Source organism: Lepidochelys olivacea (genome assembly GCF_965140295.1).
Source record: "Lepidochelys olivacea isolate rLepOli2 genome assembly, chromosome: 2".
NCBI lineage: Eukaryota > Metazoa > Chordata > Testudines > Cheloniidae > Lepidochelys > Lepidochelys olivacea.
This window is the reverse complement of record NC_140412.1, coordinates 124,909,133-124,924,387: the sequence shown is the minus strand read 5'-3', so window position 1 is coordinate 124,924,387 and position 15,255 is coordinate 124,909,133. Positions and strand designations below refer to the sequence as shown.

Here is a 15,255-nt window from a genome sequence, read left to right as displayed (position 1 = left end):
CCCTACCCTCCATTTGGTTGATCATATATGAATTTTGCATGCAATTCAAGTTGTGCCTATAGCTGCTTGTCCTTTATATCATCACCATGATTAAAACAGACCTGGTCCAAGTAGAATAACCCTGATTCAGGCTGGTGTTTGCAGAGCAACAAGATTTTAATGAAATAAAGGCACATCCTACCAAGCCCGGCTTGAGAACACCACCTACCCTGTCGCCATTACAGACAGAGAGACAGAAATATATCAAAGCCACCTAGGCACTTAAAAGGGAATAGGAAATAAAAGGGATGTGTCCAAGCAGTGCTGGTGACAGGTGTTGGAAAGCGAACATCAGCAGGATCAAATAGAAGAGTTTTTCTCTGTTGCTTCTTGAAAGGAAATAAAAAAATCTGAGACCCTTACATTTTGATTAAATACAAAAGTAAGTTAGATTAAGGGAACACTCAAGAAGAAGCTGGTACCAATACATTGGGATTCAGAGTTTGGATCACTCACCCTCTAGTACACAATACAAAGGCACAGCGCTAAGCTTCACACCTCTCTCCTGGCATGCTCCAGTGATTCCCTTGGGACTCCTGAACAAGTTTCATGGGTGGACTGGGGAAATGGCAAAAGGGTTTAAGATTCTTGGGATGCATCCTTGAAAGCTTCTTGTCTGGTAAATGGCCTTTACTTTCACCTGGCTCAGTACAATCTTTTACAGTGCCCTACCAAGCAAAAAGCAGAGGCTCTATGTCAGAGAGATAAAGCCCATTGGAGGATAGGATGGAAGAGATGAGGGTTTGAATCTAATCTTTTAGCATAGCACTTTTACCAGTTTGCCTCTGCTTTCAAAGAACTGTTTTAGCCCCCCTTTGGTTAGTGAACAGGATGAGGGCTCAGGAAATCTGGGTTCATTTCTCTGCCCTGCCACTTACTTCCTAGGTGACTTGGGGAACTCACTTTTGCTCTGCGAGTACTGTAGGCAGGGCTGATAGTTCCTAACTTGTGAGTGCTTGAAGTTACAGCTTCCGATGAAGTGAGCTGTAGCTCACGAAAGCTTATGCTCAAATAAATTGGTTAGTCTCTAAGGTGCCACAAGTACTCCTTTTCTTTTTGCAAATACAGACTAACAGGGCTGCTACTCTGAAACCAGCCTTAATAATGTTCTTTAATCATAGTTTTGTGTGTGCAATTTCCTAGATTTTTAAAAAAGCAAACTGAAAATACAGTAATTTCATCCTGTGGCTTCACATTTACACCCACAAGGGTCATCAACATAACTGGAACTCTTAGATCAAGCCCACAGACTCCTCTTCCCCCGACCCTCAGTAGGACTTCATCTACTCTGTCCTCTCCAACCTGTCCTTGCCCCAGTCCTGTCTCTTCCCTACCTCTTGCTGCTCATCCCAGTCCCGTTCTCCACTCCTACTCAGTCCCATTTCTCAGGATTCTCATCACAGTCCCAGTCTCCTTGCCCAGCAAGTCCTAACCTCACCCCTTCTGGACTCTCTGTCCTAGTTTCCCCTCCACTCCCAACCCTAGTCTCTTAACGTAGCCATTCCCTGTTCCCCCAAACTCTTTTCCCCTCTCCTTTGCTTAGCCAGTCCTAGATCCACCCTCCCCAACTCATCAGCTGATCTCTCTCTCTTCCCCACCCTGGCCTCTAGTTGTCCCCCATGCCCTGTGTCCATGTTCCCCATCCCCAGTGGCTCCCAATCCTTACCTCCATTTCCAGAATCCTCAACCAAACTCAGTGCTCCCCTCCCCACTTCTTCATCCCCCAGTTCCTTGTCTTAGTCTTTTTGGACACCCAGTACCAGTTCTCCCCTTGCACCCTAGCTCCTCATCAGATCTGTCTCCCATCTTCAACCCCACTCATTATCAATCCTAGTATTCCCCCTCCTCATCTGATTTTAGTTACCCCCCAATCTACTGGCTCCTAGTCTGCTCCTCCCCTCTCCCTTGGCTCATAGTCTCAGACTTCCTGCCCAGTCAATCCCACTCTCCCCTCCCCACCCTAACTCCCGGTTACAATTTCTCTCTCTCCCGCCAGCAGCCTTCAGTCCTAATTTCTCCACCACCATCACAAGGCTCCCTGTCTGAATCTATCCCTCCTCTGTCCCTCAGATCTGGCTTCTATTCTATCCCCTCCTCCGCATTCAGTTCTGGGAACTTCCTCCTCGATGTTGCATGGGCCCAGCAGAGGAGTCACAGAGAGTGCAGAACCCCCTCACCCCCATCTCTCTGCTCTCATTTCCAGTGCCTGTACCTGCGTACAGAATATCCTGCAGCAGCCCAGCTGCAAGTGCAGAGAAAGTCCATCTCAGCCTTAGGCTGGAATATGCTCAGTGTAGACAAATTTTATGAGGAATTTAGCTGTTAAAATTTAAGACATTTCTACTGAGCACATGCAAACTAAGGAAAAAGGCACAACGCCACCCACTGCCAAACTTTAAGTCCCTGCTCCAAACCCTGGGGGCACTACAAAAAAAAGGTTGCACAAATGTTATTAACATGGAAAATCAATGTATTTTTCCCTGGCCTTGTTCTTGGAAATGGTTGACCCATTTTGACTGAATGTTTCCAAAAATATTCACCCTGAGTCAGACATCTGGCATATAGAATTTCAACCTAAGTGTTAGAATTTGGCAAAAGTTATAAGCAGCTGAGAACAGGACGTTATAATTGAAAATGTCAGACAATCATAATAATAGGAGGTGCTACCATCTATAATACACACTCACTAAAGATCTTGTAATATGAGTCTTGGGGTGTGAGCCAAAGTCTGTTGAAGTCAATGGGAAAAAAAAAACCCTGATTTAAATGGGCTTTGTATAAGGCCCTTCTGAGTGCTGGTTGAGGGGGGGAAAGGGGGAGTGAAATTTGAAGGATCCCTTTAAAAATAATAATGTAAGTGGCCTCATTGTGCTTTGCTTTACTGAAGTCAGCTGTATAAATGAGATCAGAATTTGATCCTCTGGATTTGAACATAAGGAAGTTTAGAGGCAAGGTCTCCCATGTAAGCTACTATAATACTTGGGTTAATTTTCCATGGACATTTGTGTGATTACATGTATTGGCCTGATTGTTTGACAAATGTGAATTTGAAAAGGGCATGCATAAGATTTTAAAAGTGTAAGTGCAGGTATTTATGCACAGTTCATCCAGGCAGGAAAAAGAAACAGCACCTTGTGATTTAACTGACCAATCAGAACTAGATTCCTCAGCTGAAACAGCAAATAAAATATCAAATATTCAGAGAGAAGCATTCTTGATCAAATCCTAAATTTAAAATTGCTGCAAAAAGGTATCTAACAATTTCAAGCAAGGAATGGAGACTAAACTCATTAGATAAATTATTAGTTTCATATTATTCACTTAGATCTATTATTGATGACACCACTTTTCCTGACCTTTGTAGTATTTTGGTTTGTTGTTTTACATTGTTTCTTTTATGAATTTTTTAATTATTGTTGTTTATTTATTTTAGTAATTTCATTTTAATTGTCTTTGGAGCATTCTGAATGCTTTGCTAGGGAGGCACTAAATAAATAAAATCATTATTAGTATAATAAACATAATAGATGATAATAGTTATTTCACCATTTATGATTAGTAGGAAAAAAATCCTAGTATTTCCTGGAGGTTAGAACAGGGCAGGTAGGATCCAAGACCCCCAGGTTCTAATTCCACCTCTGCCACTGATTACATCTGTGACCTTGAACAAGTCACTTATAGTCTTTCTGTGACTCAGTTTATTCACCTGTGAAAGGATTATCATAATGTTTACCTACATCACAAGGGTAGGAGGAGAATTAGCTAATGTTCATAAAGCATTTTGATCTCCTCAGATGAAAGATGCTATATAAATACAAAAATAAAATCCTTAATCTTTTAGATTATTAATGACACTATATAGAGACACTATTACAATCTCCCATGCCAGTGGGAGCTACTGTAAGTATTGTTTGGTTGGTTTAGAATCTACAACGAGTGCATTTTACTCTGCTTACACAGCAAATGGGCTAGTTTTTCCTAGATGCACCTGTATTACCATTAACAGGAGACATGCATACACACTGGAAGGAAAACAAATTCCACCACAGGATTCCTAAAGGCAAAAGTTGTTGCTGTGGAGTAATGACATAAAAAAAGTCAAAAAAGTACTGAACACCAAAACTAGGATAACCATTCTAAGTCTTTAAATCAAAGCCACTTTGAAAGTTATAGAAGCACAAAATAAACTTTGAAAATGCCCATTCTCTTTTTTTGTAGCTGTTATTGGAACATTTGCCATTTAAAAATACCCTGACCTGATTTAAACTAAATGTGTTAAACTAGTTTTTCTTTTGGCACTGAAGCCCTGTGCCAAGCTTTAAACAAGAGAGACTTTTTTTTGTTAACAGCTCATTAGCAACTTGTAAAAACTGGAGGTTATTTTAATACCAGCTCCTTAGCTTTTGTGGCATTAGCAGGCACTACTAGCCATGCATTACAATCCTTACTCCACCTGCTGTCACAAACAGACGGCCCCAAGGTGGTGTAATTGAGGCAGCACTCCTCTGTATGCTGTCTAGAGGCCAGTATAGTGCCCTTGTCTAAGCCACCTGGGGTGGCCAGATGTCCTGATTTTATAGGGACAGTCCCGATTTTTGGGTCTTTTTCTTATATAAGCTCCTAGAAACACCCCCAGCCCCAGTCCCGATTTTTCACACTTGCTGTCTGGTCACCCTAAAGCCACCAGACATTGGTGCAAGGATGTCCTGCCTAGAAAGGATAGTCAAATTCTAAACTATTCCTATCACTGGGTGGTTCGGCCCCAGTAAATGAAGTAGGTACATCTCTCCTGTGCCAGTTTGGTCAATTATAAGAACATAAGAATGGCCATAGTGGGTCAGACTATGGTCCATCTAGCCCAGTATCCTGTCTTCTGACAGCAACCAGTGCCCGATGCTTCAGCACGAGTGAACGGAAGAAGGCAATTTATTGAACGATTCATCCTCATCATCCAGTCCCAGCTCTGGAAAGTCAGAGCTTTAGGAACACCCAGAGCATGGGCTTTCATCCCTAGCCATTGCTGGACCTATCCTCCATGAATTTATCTAATTCTTTTTTTAATCCAATTATACTTTGACCTTCACAACAAACCCTGGCAATGCATTCCACAGATTGACTGTGCGTTGTGTAAAGAAATACTTCCTTATATTTGTTTTAAACATGCTGTCTATTAATTTCATTAGATGACCTCTGGTTCCTGTGTTATATGAAGGGGTAAATAACACTTCCTTATTCACTTTCACCACACCAATCATGATTTTATAGATTTCAATCATATCCCCCCCATAGCTGTCTCTTTTCTAAGATGAAGAGTCTCAGCCTTATTAATCTCTCCTCATATGGAAGCTATTCCATACCCCTAATCATTGTTGTCGCCCTTCTCTGTGCCTTTTCCAATTTTAATATATCTTTTTTTGAGATGGGGCAAGCAGAACTTCACACAGTGTTCAAGGTATGGGTGTATCATGGATTTATATAGTGTCGATATGATATTTTCTGTCTTATTTTTATCCCTTTCCCAATGGTACCTAACATTCTGTTAGCTTTTTTGACTGCCACGGCACAGTGAGCGGATATTTTCAGACAACTATCCACAATGACTCCAAAATCTCTTTCTTGAGTGGTAACAGCTAATTAGATCCCATATTTTGTATGTATAGTTGGGATTAGGTTTTCCAATGCACATTACTTTGCACTTATCAGTATTGAATTTCATCTGCCATTTTCTTGACCAGCTACCCAATTTTCTGAGACCTCTTTGTACCTCTTTGCAGTCAGCTTTGGACTTAACTAAACTGAGTAATTTTGTATTGTCTGCAAACTTTGCCACCTCCCTGATTACCCCCATTTTCAGGTCACTTATCAATTTGTTGAACAGCACAGGTCCCAGTACAGATTGTACTTACCTCTTTCCATTATGAAAACCATTTATTCCTAACCTTTGTTTCCTGTCTTTTAACCGGTTACTGATCCATTAGAGGACTTTCCCGCTTAGCCCATGACTGCTTACTTTTTTAAAGAGTCTTTGGTGAGCGACCTTATTAAAGGTTTTTGAAACTCCAAGTACATATATCCACTGGATCTCCCTTGTCCACATGTGTCTTGACCCCCTCAAAGAATTCTAATAGATTGGTGAGGCACGATTTCCCTTTTCAAAAGCCATGTTGACTCCTCCCCAACTTATCATGTTCATCGATGTGCCTGATAATTCTGTTCTTTACTATAGTTTAGACCAGTTTGCCTAGTATGGAAGTTACTCTTGCCCGCCTGTAATCGCCACGATTGCCTCTGGAGACTTTTGCAAAAATCAGCCATAGTTATCCTCCATTCAGAGGCTGATTTAAGCAATAGATTACAAATCACTGTTAGCAGTTCTTCAATTTCATATTTGAGTTCCTTCAGAACTCTTGGAGAAATACCATCTGGTCCTGGTGACTTATTTCTGTTCAATTTATCAATTTATTCCAAAACTCCTCTCCTGACACCTCAATATGGGACAGTTGCTCAGATTTGTCAGGTAAAAATAATGACTCAGATTCATCGATTCATAGATATTTAGGTCAGAAGGGACCATTATGATAATCTAGTCTGACCTCCTGCAGAACGCAGGCCACAGAATTTCACCCACCACTCCTGCATGTGGGACTCTCCCTCACATCCTTTACAGTGAAGACTGATGCAAAGAATTCATCTAGCTTCTCTGCAACAGCGTTGTCTTCCCTGAGTGCTCTTTAGCACCTTGTTCATCTAGTGGCTCCACTGAGTGTTTGGCAGGCTTTCTGCTTCTGACGTACTTAAAAACCAAGAGCAATTTTTTTGTGTGTCTTTTGCTAGTTCTTGTCAAATTCTTTTCTGGCCTGCCTAATTATGCTTTTACATTTGACTTACCAGAGTCTATGTTGCGTTCTATTTTCCTCAGTTGGATTTGACTTCCAGTTTTAAAGGATCCCTTTTTGTGTCTAACTACCTCTGTTACCTGCTGTTTAGCCACTGTGGCTAGGAAGTCAGTGGAGGTGCTTTCCAGCTGTCCTTCCTGAGCCAGAGAGCCAAGGACAGAAAAGGATGGAAGGGGATGAAGGCTAAGAGTAGCAGAAGGGTATGCTTGCTGGCTCTCAGAGCCAGAGAACCACAAGGGATGCTGTGGTTGCATAGGAGAGCCGGGGCACAGTAAAGGAGGCTAGGGATGCTCTTGATGCATTGCCTGAATTAATAGTGTTAGGATTTGTTATGTGCACTGGGTTTTCTTCTGTAATAAATTAACCCCATTATATCATGATCAGTGGAACTAAAGTCAGAAAGCCCACGTTCTCTGGAGGATTGTTATTGATGTGACACTAGGAAAAGACGGAACGTGAGGAGTTGGAAGCAACTCAACTACATGGCAGAGCAGTGCACAGGATTTAATAAAGTTCCACATGGTTAACATAACCTGCATTCAGCATCTCTCTTTGTGAATGAAACATGGTGGCAGCAAATGGAGTTGTGAGTTCTCTGCAGCACAGCAGCTGGCAGCATGAGCTGTAGAACTTGGTCTGAAGACCCCCGGGTCCCTGGATTTTCAAGACAAAAGCATAGTCCAGCAATGAACCTGGTGGAAAGAAAAGTTTGAGGTATACACAGATCTGGCTGTGCAGAGGATGATGACGACAACAGCAGGAGAATAAAACTGTTATTTTACCTTATTTGGGAACAAGGTAGAGAAATCTGCACCATTCTGAAGCTTCCCACTGCCTCAAGCCTCACAGCAATCCTAGGAACCCTGGAAACCGATTGTTCACAAAAGCAGAATGAAATTGTGGAGTGACACATGTTTTTCACAAAAGACCAATCTGAAAGGGAGGGCATAGACCTTATATTTCCTTATGCACACTGGCTACTACATGCAATATTGGGAACTTGACAGACTCCCTGGTATGATACAGGATAGTCTGTGGCACTTGGGATCAAGATATCACATTAGACAGATGCTTAAATGTGGGGTGTGCAGAGGAAGCCTCAAGAGAAATGATGAAAGCCCTCGGAGGCGCCCCGCTCCCAGAAGTACATGCAGTGAGACAACAGCAAAGGAGAGCTGGTGGCCAGGGTTCCCTACCCAAAGTGAGATGCATTTACTGTGAGAGACAGGATGACCCACACACTAGGATGGCAGTGCAAAGAATGTAGCAAGCTGATTGATTTTAACAGTGTGTGCAAGAGCAGAAGAAGCTCTCAGAAAGATAGCACATCAGAGAGTGGTGATGATCATGACTCTATCTGTGAGTCTGTGAGCATATCAGGTTCAGGCTGTTGGGACAGGAAAGTAACTAGGGGTAATACCAACCTCCATGCATGTAAAAATGTTAATAGGGAAACACAACATGCAATTTCAGTGGGAAACTCTCCTGCAATGTGATTCTTCGGAGTGAGTAGAAGTCAAACACGCCCATTACAAAAAGCAGTTGCAATCTAATAAAGTACAATGACAGCATAATGTAGCCTGTGGGGAAATGTGATTTTGTAGTAACTAACTTGAAAAATAAACGTACCAACTGAAGTTTGTGATGCTGGATGGTAAGCACCACAGACCCCTCTTTAGGGAACACAACCATATGAGCCATGGATCTGATCATGGCGCAACATCAGAATTTTATAGCTGCAAGGCAAGAAGAAAAATGGGGAGTCCCAGGGACACAGGAAACAATTTTAAAAGCATAAAAGGATGTTTTCAAAGGTGATGGGTGCCTTGAAGGAAAGCTGTGATTAGAGGTAGACACAACAGTGGAACCTGTGTGCTTAGCATGAAGGAAAATTCAGTGGCATTACATATTCGTGTATGTAAGGATTGTGAAAATCTGTAGGAGGGGAGTATCATAGAATCATAGAGGTCAGTACAGCCTGCGTGAGCAACATGGTGATGATAAAGAAGCCACCAGGCAAAATACACATCTGCATAGACCAAAACCTCCTGAAAAGACTTTGAAAAGATGCCACTATGCACTGCCCACAATTCATGACATCTTGCCAGAACTCTCCAAAACCAGAATCTTTACAGTCTTGGACGTAATGAATGGGTTTTGGCACGTAAGCCTGGATAAAAAGTCCAACACACTTTGTAATGCCATTTGGTTGCAACAGATTGCTGTATATGCTAATGGGCATAAGGCCAGCACCGGAAGTATTTCAGAGGAGACTCAGCCAAGTGCTGTATGGACTTTCTGAGATGAAAATAATTGCAGATGATATCCTCATTGTATGAGAAGAAAGTTATGATACAGAAGCTGAACAAGACCATGATAGCAAACTACAAGCTTCTCTACATCAATGCAGGAACAAGAACATAAAATTTAACCCAGAAAAAATGCAACCCAAACAGTGTGACGTATCATATATTGGACATCCGCTCACAGTAGAGAGACTGAAAGCAAATTCAAACAAGAGCAAGACAGTCAGAGACATACCAGCTACATTGGATGTGAAAGGGATATAGCATGTCATAGAAGTGATACATTTTCTGTCCAAGTTCTGTCCACACTTGGTGGCTATAGCAGAATGCATATGTCAGCTCAGAAGCCAGGATGTTGAGTGGGACTGGGTGGGTTCCCAACAGCAAGCATTTGACATACTGAAATAAGATAATGGCTGCTTGCTCCTGAAGTACTACCAGCCAGGAGAGCCACTGACATGCTAGCGTGGAGAACTTGAGGAAGGACTGGGTGTAGCTCTTTTGCAGAAGCAGCTGTCACTTATGCCAGCATAACCTTACCAGAGACCAAACAGGGGCACACCCAAATAGAAAAAGGAGCTTCTGTCTGTGGTATTTGGAGTGGAATAATTCCATCAGTACACTTGTGGCCCCCAATAATAGTGCAATCAGACCACAACTCCTGAGAGACAATCATGGCAAAATCCCTTCTTAGTTCTCCAAAGAGATTGCAGTGCATGGCGATACGACTCCAGCAAGTCCATGTGGAGATCAGATATTGTCCAGGGCGATTACTGACACCCTTAGCAGGGCCCATATACCCAACATCAGCAAGCTGGAGGAAGGGGATCAGAACACTGAATTCGTTAACATGTGCACTATCTCCCAGTTTCAAGAGTGAAGCTGGTGTAAATCAAAGAGGCTCTGGAAAAGGACATCGACTATAAGCAGTCAAGGAAGTGATACTAGCAGGGTTACCAGAAGACAAAATCCAAGTACAGATAGGAGCAGAATGAAATATTCAAATTAAAGATGAACTGGATATGCAGACTGGAATCAGATTTCAAGGACAGAGGGTTATTGTCCCTGCCTCATTACATAAGCATGTCACGCAAAAAATACATGCCTCACAACTGAACATTGATGGGTGTCTTAAACGGGCTGAAGAGTGTGTTTATTGGCCAGGGAATGAATTCACAACTGTGCTTTTTGATAGCAGGATGCAAGACTTGCCAGTTGTGTGATAAAATTGCCAGCAGAGACTCTTACCACATGAGCTGTGCCCCTCCCTCTGCCCCCAACCATGGAAAAAAGGTGGGAGTGGACTTATTTACCTCCAAGGAAAAGCAGTACTAGATTAGCGAACTACTATTCAAATTGTTGGGAGATTGATGCCCTGCCTGATACAAGAAGCAAGTCAGTGATTAGCAAACTGAAAGACCACTTTGCAAGAAATTGCATTCCAAACCCCGCATTCACCCACAACAGATCCCAATGTGCCTTGGAAGCATTCAAGGAATTTGTGAGCAAATGGAAGTTTGACCATCATACCTCCTCCCCAACATACCTTCAGAGCAATGGTACAGTGGAATCAGCTATGGAAACAGCTAAGAGACTGTTACAAGGCTATTTCTTGTGGTTCAGCCCCCTTGTTAGCATTTTTGGTACACAGGAATACCCCATCACAGGATGACAAAACTTCTGGTGCAGGTGCTGTGAAGTACCAAAACCCTTTTGTTAGGCAGAAAGATGGAGACACCGCCAAGAGGAGAAGGCCGACAAGCAGGTCACTTAAGAGGTCAGCAAATGACCTACCAGCCCTGGATCCAGGCACTCCTCCGAAGATCCAGCTGTTAGAGAGACACCAGAAGGAGCAGAATAAGGTAGTCATGAGGGGTGCAGTGGCACCCAGTCATACAAGGGAGTTACGCAAGAAGGGACAAGTGATCCAACAGCGTGACAACAAGATTCCAACTTGGCTATGTGCTAGCAACCTCTTGCTGAAGGGACATATGGTCTGGGCATCAATTATTTGTTTTTAATGTTCATATTAAAAATATTTGTGAAACAGGGAAGATATATCAGGATCAGTGGAAATGGAGTTAGAGGGCCCCAAGTTTCCTGGAGGGACTGATATTGAGGGGATACTAGAAAAATACAATCAGAGGAGTTGAGCTGGAAACAGCATAGTCACAGGAGCAGACCAGTGCACAGGGTTTGATAAAGTTCCACTGAGACAACTTAAACCTACGTTCAGCTTCATTCGTTGCTAATGTAACACCCACTAAAGACATTTACACTAAGGCCTGGTTTACCCTGGTGGGGGGGGAGGGGAATGGATCTAAGTTATGGAACTAAGTCTACGTACTTAGATCTACTCACCGCGGTGAGTCGACTGCTGCCGCTCCCCCATCAACTCCGCCTGCGCCTCTCGCGCTGGTGGAGTACAGGAGTTGATGGGAGAACGCTCAGGGGTCATTTTTGTCGCGTCTAGACTAGACGTGATAAATCGACCCCCGCTGGATTGATCGCTGCTGGTAGTATAGACATACCCTAAGAAAGACTGTTTGGACAGTTTCTGGTGACTCTGAAGGAGGGAAAGTGCTGCACAGGGGCACTCCAAGTGGGGCTGCTTTGTGACAATTCCTCCTTCTGGGCTCAGTAAGCAAATCCACCAGCTTTCTCTGTTCTGAGATACCCAATTTATTTACTGTTCTTTTCCTCCTTTATCCCCTTACTCATGTGTATTTCTCTTATATCTTTTCTTGTGGGGCAATTAATGACCAGCTAAATTCCAGCATCAGAAAAAACCCACTATCCAATACAAAGTTTATTTCCCTGCTATATAAAAGGTTCTCTTAACTTCACCTGGATTCAAATACTTCTTCTCATTTCAGCAGTCTAGATCCAAAGACATGATGCTCTCAGAAGTTTGGTTAGAAAACGATGACTCATCATCCACAGCTGCTTGTTGCTTTTCAGTTATTCTCCCCCCTTTGATCTCCTCTGTCTTGCAGTATTTCACTTGCACACATCAATACTGATGCCCGTTGACAGCCAAACTGCTGTTCATACTCCTATTAATTAAAAATGTATGCAGATGATAATTTGTTAACACTAAGAATATTGCAGTTATTATTAATGACATTTGGCTTCCAATATTTTCTCTCTTGCTGCCATTTGTGGTCTTATTAATATCACCAACAGGTCATTGTCAAGACAAATCTGCAAAAGCAATTTTATTTGTGTAGGTTATATGTCTAATGAAATTAAATAAATCAAACAAATACTGTAAAATATATAATACTTTGAACTTATATGTAGGGCCCTCCAAATTCACAGCCATGAACAATGTGTCATGCACTGTGAAATCTGGTTTCCCCCTGCCCCCCCCCCCCCGTGAAATCTGCTATTCTGTGTGCTTTTACCCTATACTATACACATTTCACAGGGGGAGACCAGCGTTTCTCAAATGGGGGTCCTGACCCAAAAAGGAGTTGCAGGGGGAGTCACAAGGTTATTTCAGGAGAGTCATAGTATTGCCACCCTTACTTCTGCATTGCCTTCAGAGCTGAGTGGCCAGAGAATGGTGGCTGTTGGCCAGACACCCAGCTCTGAAGGTGGCACCCTGCCAGCAGAAGCGCAGAAGTAAGGGTGGTAATACTATACCATGCCATTCTTACTTTTGCACTGCTGCCTTGAAAGCTGGGCGGCTGGAGAATGGCAGCTGCTGACTGAGGGCCCTGCTCTGCAGGCAGCAGCACAGAAGTAAGGGTGACCATACCATCCCATGCCATTCTTACTTCTGCACTCCTGCTGGTGGCCTCTCTGCCTTCAGAGCTGGGCTCCTGGCCAGCAGCTGCCACTCTCCAGCCGCCCATCTTTGAAGGCAGTGCTGCCGCCAGCAGCAGCACAAAAGTAAGGGCAGCAGTACTGTAACCCCCCCTACAATAACTTTGTGACCCCCTCACAACTACTTTTTGGGTCAGGACTCCTACAGTTACAACACTGTGAATTTTAAGATTTAAATAGCTGAAATCATGAGTTTTACAATTTTTTTAATCTTATGACCATGAAATTGACCAAAATGGACTGTGAATTTGGTAGGGCCCTATTTATATGGCACCTACCATTCCAGGATCTCATGTAAATTATCTTAGGGTCAGGATACCCCAGTTAGATAGGTAATATCATCCTATTTTATTGTGGGAACAAAGATACAAAAAGGTGAGGCCTCTGATTTTGGGTGACTACACTCCTGGGTGTCTAACATGAAATACCTGGGGCCCAATTTTCAGGAGAGCTCAGCACTCAACTCCAATTGAAGTTAGTGGGAGCTGCGAGTGCTCAGCTCCCCAGAAAATTAAGCCCAAAGTTACCGTAAGTTGGGCTCCTGAGGAACACAAAATATATGGCTTCTTTTGAAAGTATTCAATGATGCAACTTGCCCAAGGTCACAGAGCAGATCATTTGCACAGCTGGGGATATAGTCTAGGTCTCCTGACTCGCAGTCCCATGCTTTAGCCACGAGACAATATTCCCTCTTAATAAGAATCATGGTTGTCTTTAGTAGTGTATATCCTGCAAATCCAGTGCTGGAGTGCTTTTCACCCAAAGACAAAAGGATCTTTTCTCCCCCTGGATCCAAACCCTTGACTCCTATTAACTTCCAGCAAGGGCTGAGCATGCTGGCATGTAGGGCCAGCCTTAGACATGTGTGAAGTGTGAGGCTGCGTGGGATCCTGTGCTGGAAGCAGGTTCACTCTGTCAACATCCTTCTTAGCAGGCATCTACACAACCCAATGACCTCCCCACCAAGACATCTCACTTTATTTGTACAGGCCCCCTGCCAAACCTAAGGCTGACTCTTAGGGAGTCTATCCTCCCCTCCCATTAACATGAATGGGAGTCATATGTTGGGGTCTGTTGTCCTCTTCTTACATGTGAATAGCTCACCTTGATATTTATGGGGTGTATGTACATTTAGAGAGAGAAGAACAGAATCCAGCCAATCTATCCTTGTCATATTGTGTGCTTTAGTTTAGACTTCAGAAGTATTTCTGAAGCACCACTATCCAATATGAAAGTTTTAGATCAAGTTCTTCCTCCATGGAAGCAATGCTTCTTGAATGAGAAGGGTTACAAGTAATTTCTTTATTCTCCAGTACATCTAAAGGACCAGATTCTCTCTGTGTACACCCATCTGCAACTCTAAGAATTCATGAGTTTATGAGTGTAACTAAGGACTGGGTGACAAAACCTTTGCTGGAGTAAGTGGGTACCACTCCATTGGCTCAATAGAGAATCTCTCCAAGGTCAGCATGTTTCCTTGCACATGTGCTTTTTGTAGCTAATTTTATCTGCCAAATGATTGTATGATTGACAGACCTTGAGTCATTTAGCATTTTCCTGAAAATTTACTACTTTAATGGTGCAGCTCTACCAATCGTAGCATGAGCATAGATTAGTCACCAGTAGAATGCTCACTGTGACATCACCAAAGTTAGGTGATATGGTGGTTAAAATGATTGCAGCTGGCCTATATTAGTCCTTTCACTACTGCTGCCATAAAAGGGAGTGGAATCAGTGCTGGTGCAATGGTAGGCAATCTGAAGAAAATGTTAGCGTAGACACCGGCAAAGAGGCTTAATTGAAGTGCTGTTGAGAATACCTTGGACAACAAGAACTGAAATCACTGCTAGAGAGAAAAAAAGCTTTCTGGGCTTGTTTTTATTTTTTAAAAGCCTGCATGAAAGTTTTCATAAGCCTCTGATTTAAAGTTTTGAATATTTTTAAGGTTTATGGTTCTTTCTAGTCTGTGAGCTAGCATCACTGGTGTGATCACAATTTACAATTAATATCAAAGGCTACATGTAAAGATTTCTTCTCTCTTCGTCACATTCATGCCAAAAGAAAGATATCTGCATGGGCCAATGCAGATTTCTTTAATAAATGGGTCCAATATCTCCTTAACTACATGATGTCATCTATCAAATGTAGAACTGTGGAAGAACAGTCACAATCCACTCTGACTT

General features: G+C 42.7%; 1 long non-coding RNA gene across 1 annotated transcript; it reads right to left on the bottom strand.

The window, feature by feature from the left end:
• Window positions 1-7,474: 7,474 nt before the first annotated feature.
• On the bottom strand, window positions 7,475-8,667 carry LOC311517164. The gene is made up of 3 exons (XR_014710620.1): window positions 8,565-8,667; window positions 7,718-7,798; window positions 7,475-7,627 (listed from the first exon to the last, which is right to left on the bottom strand). It is a non-coding gene; the product is annotated as an uncharacterized lncRNA (long non-coding RNA).
• Between the last annotated feature and the right edge of the window lie 6,588 nt (window positions 8,668-15,255).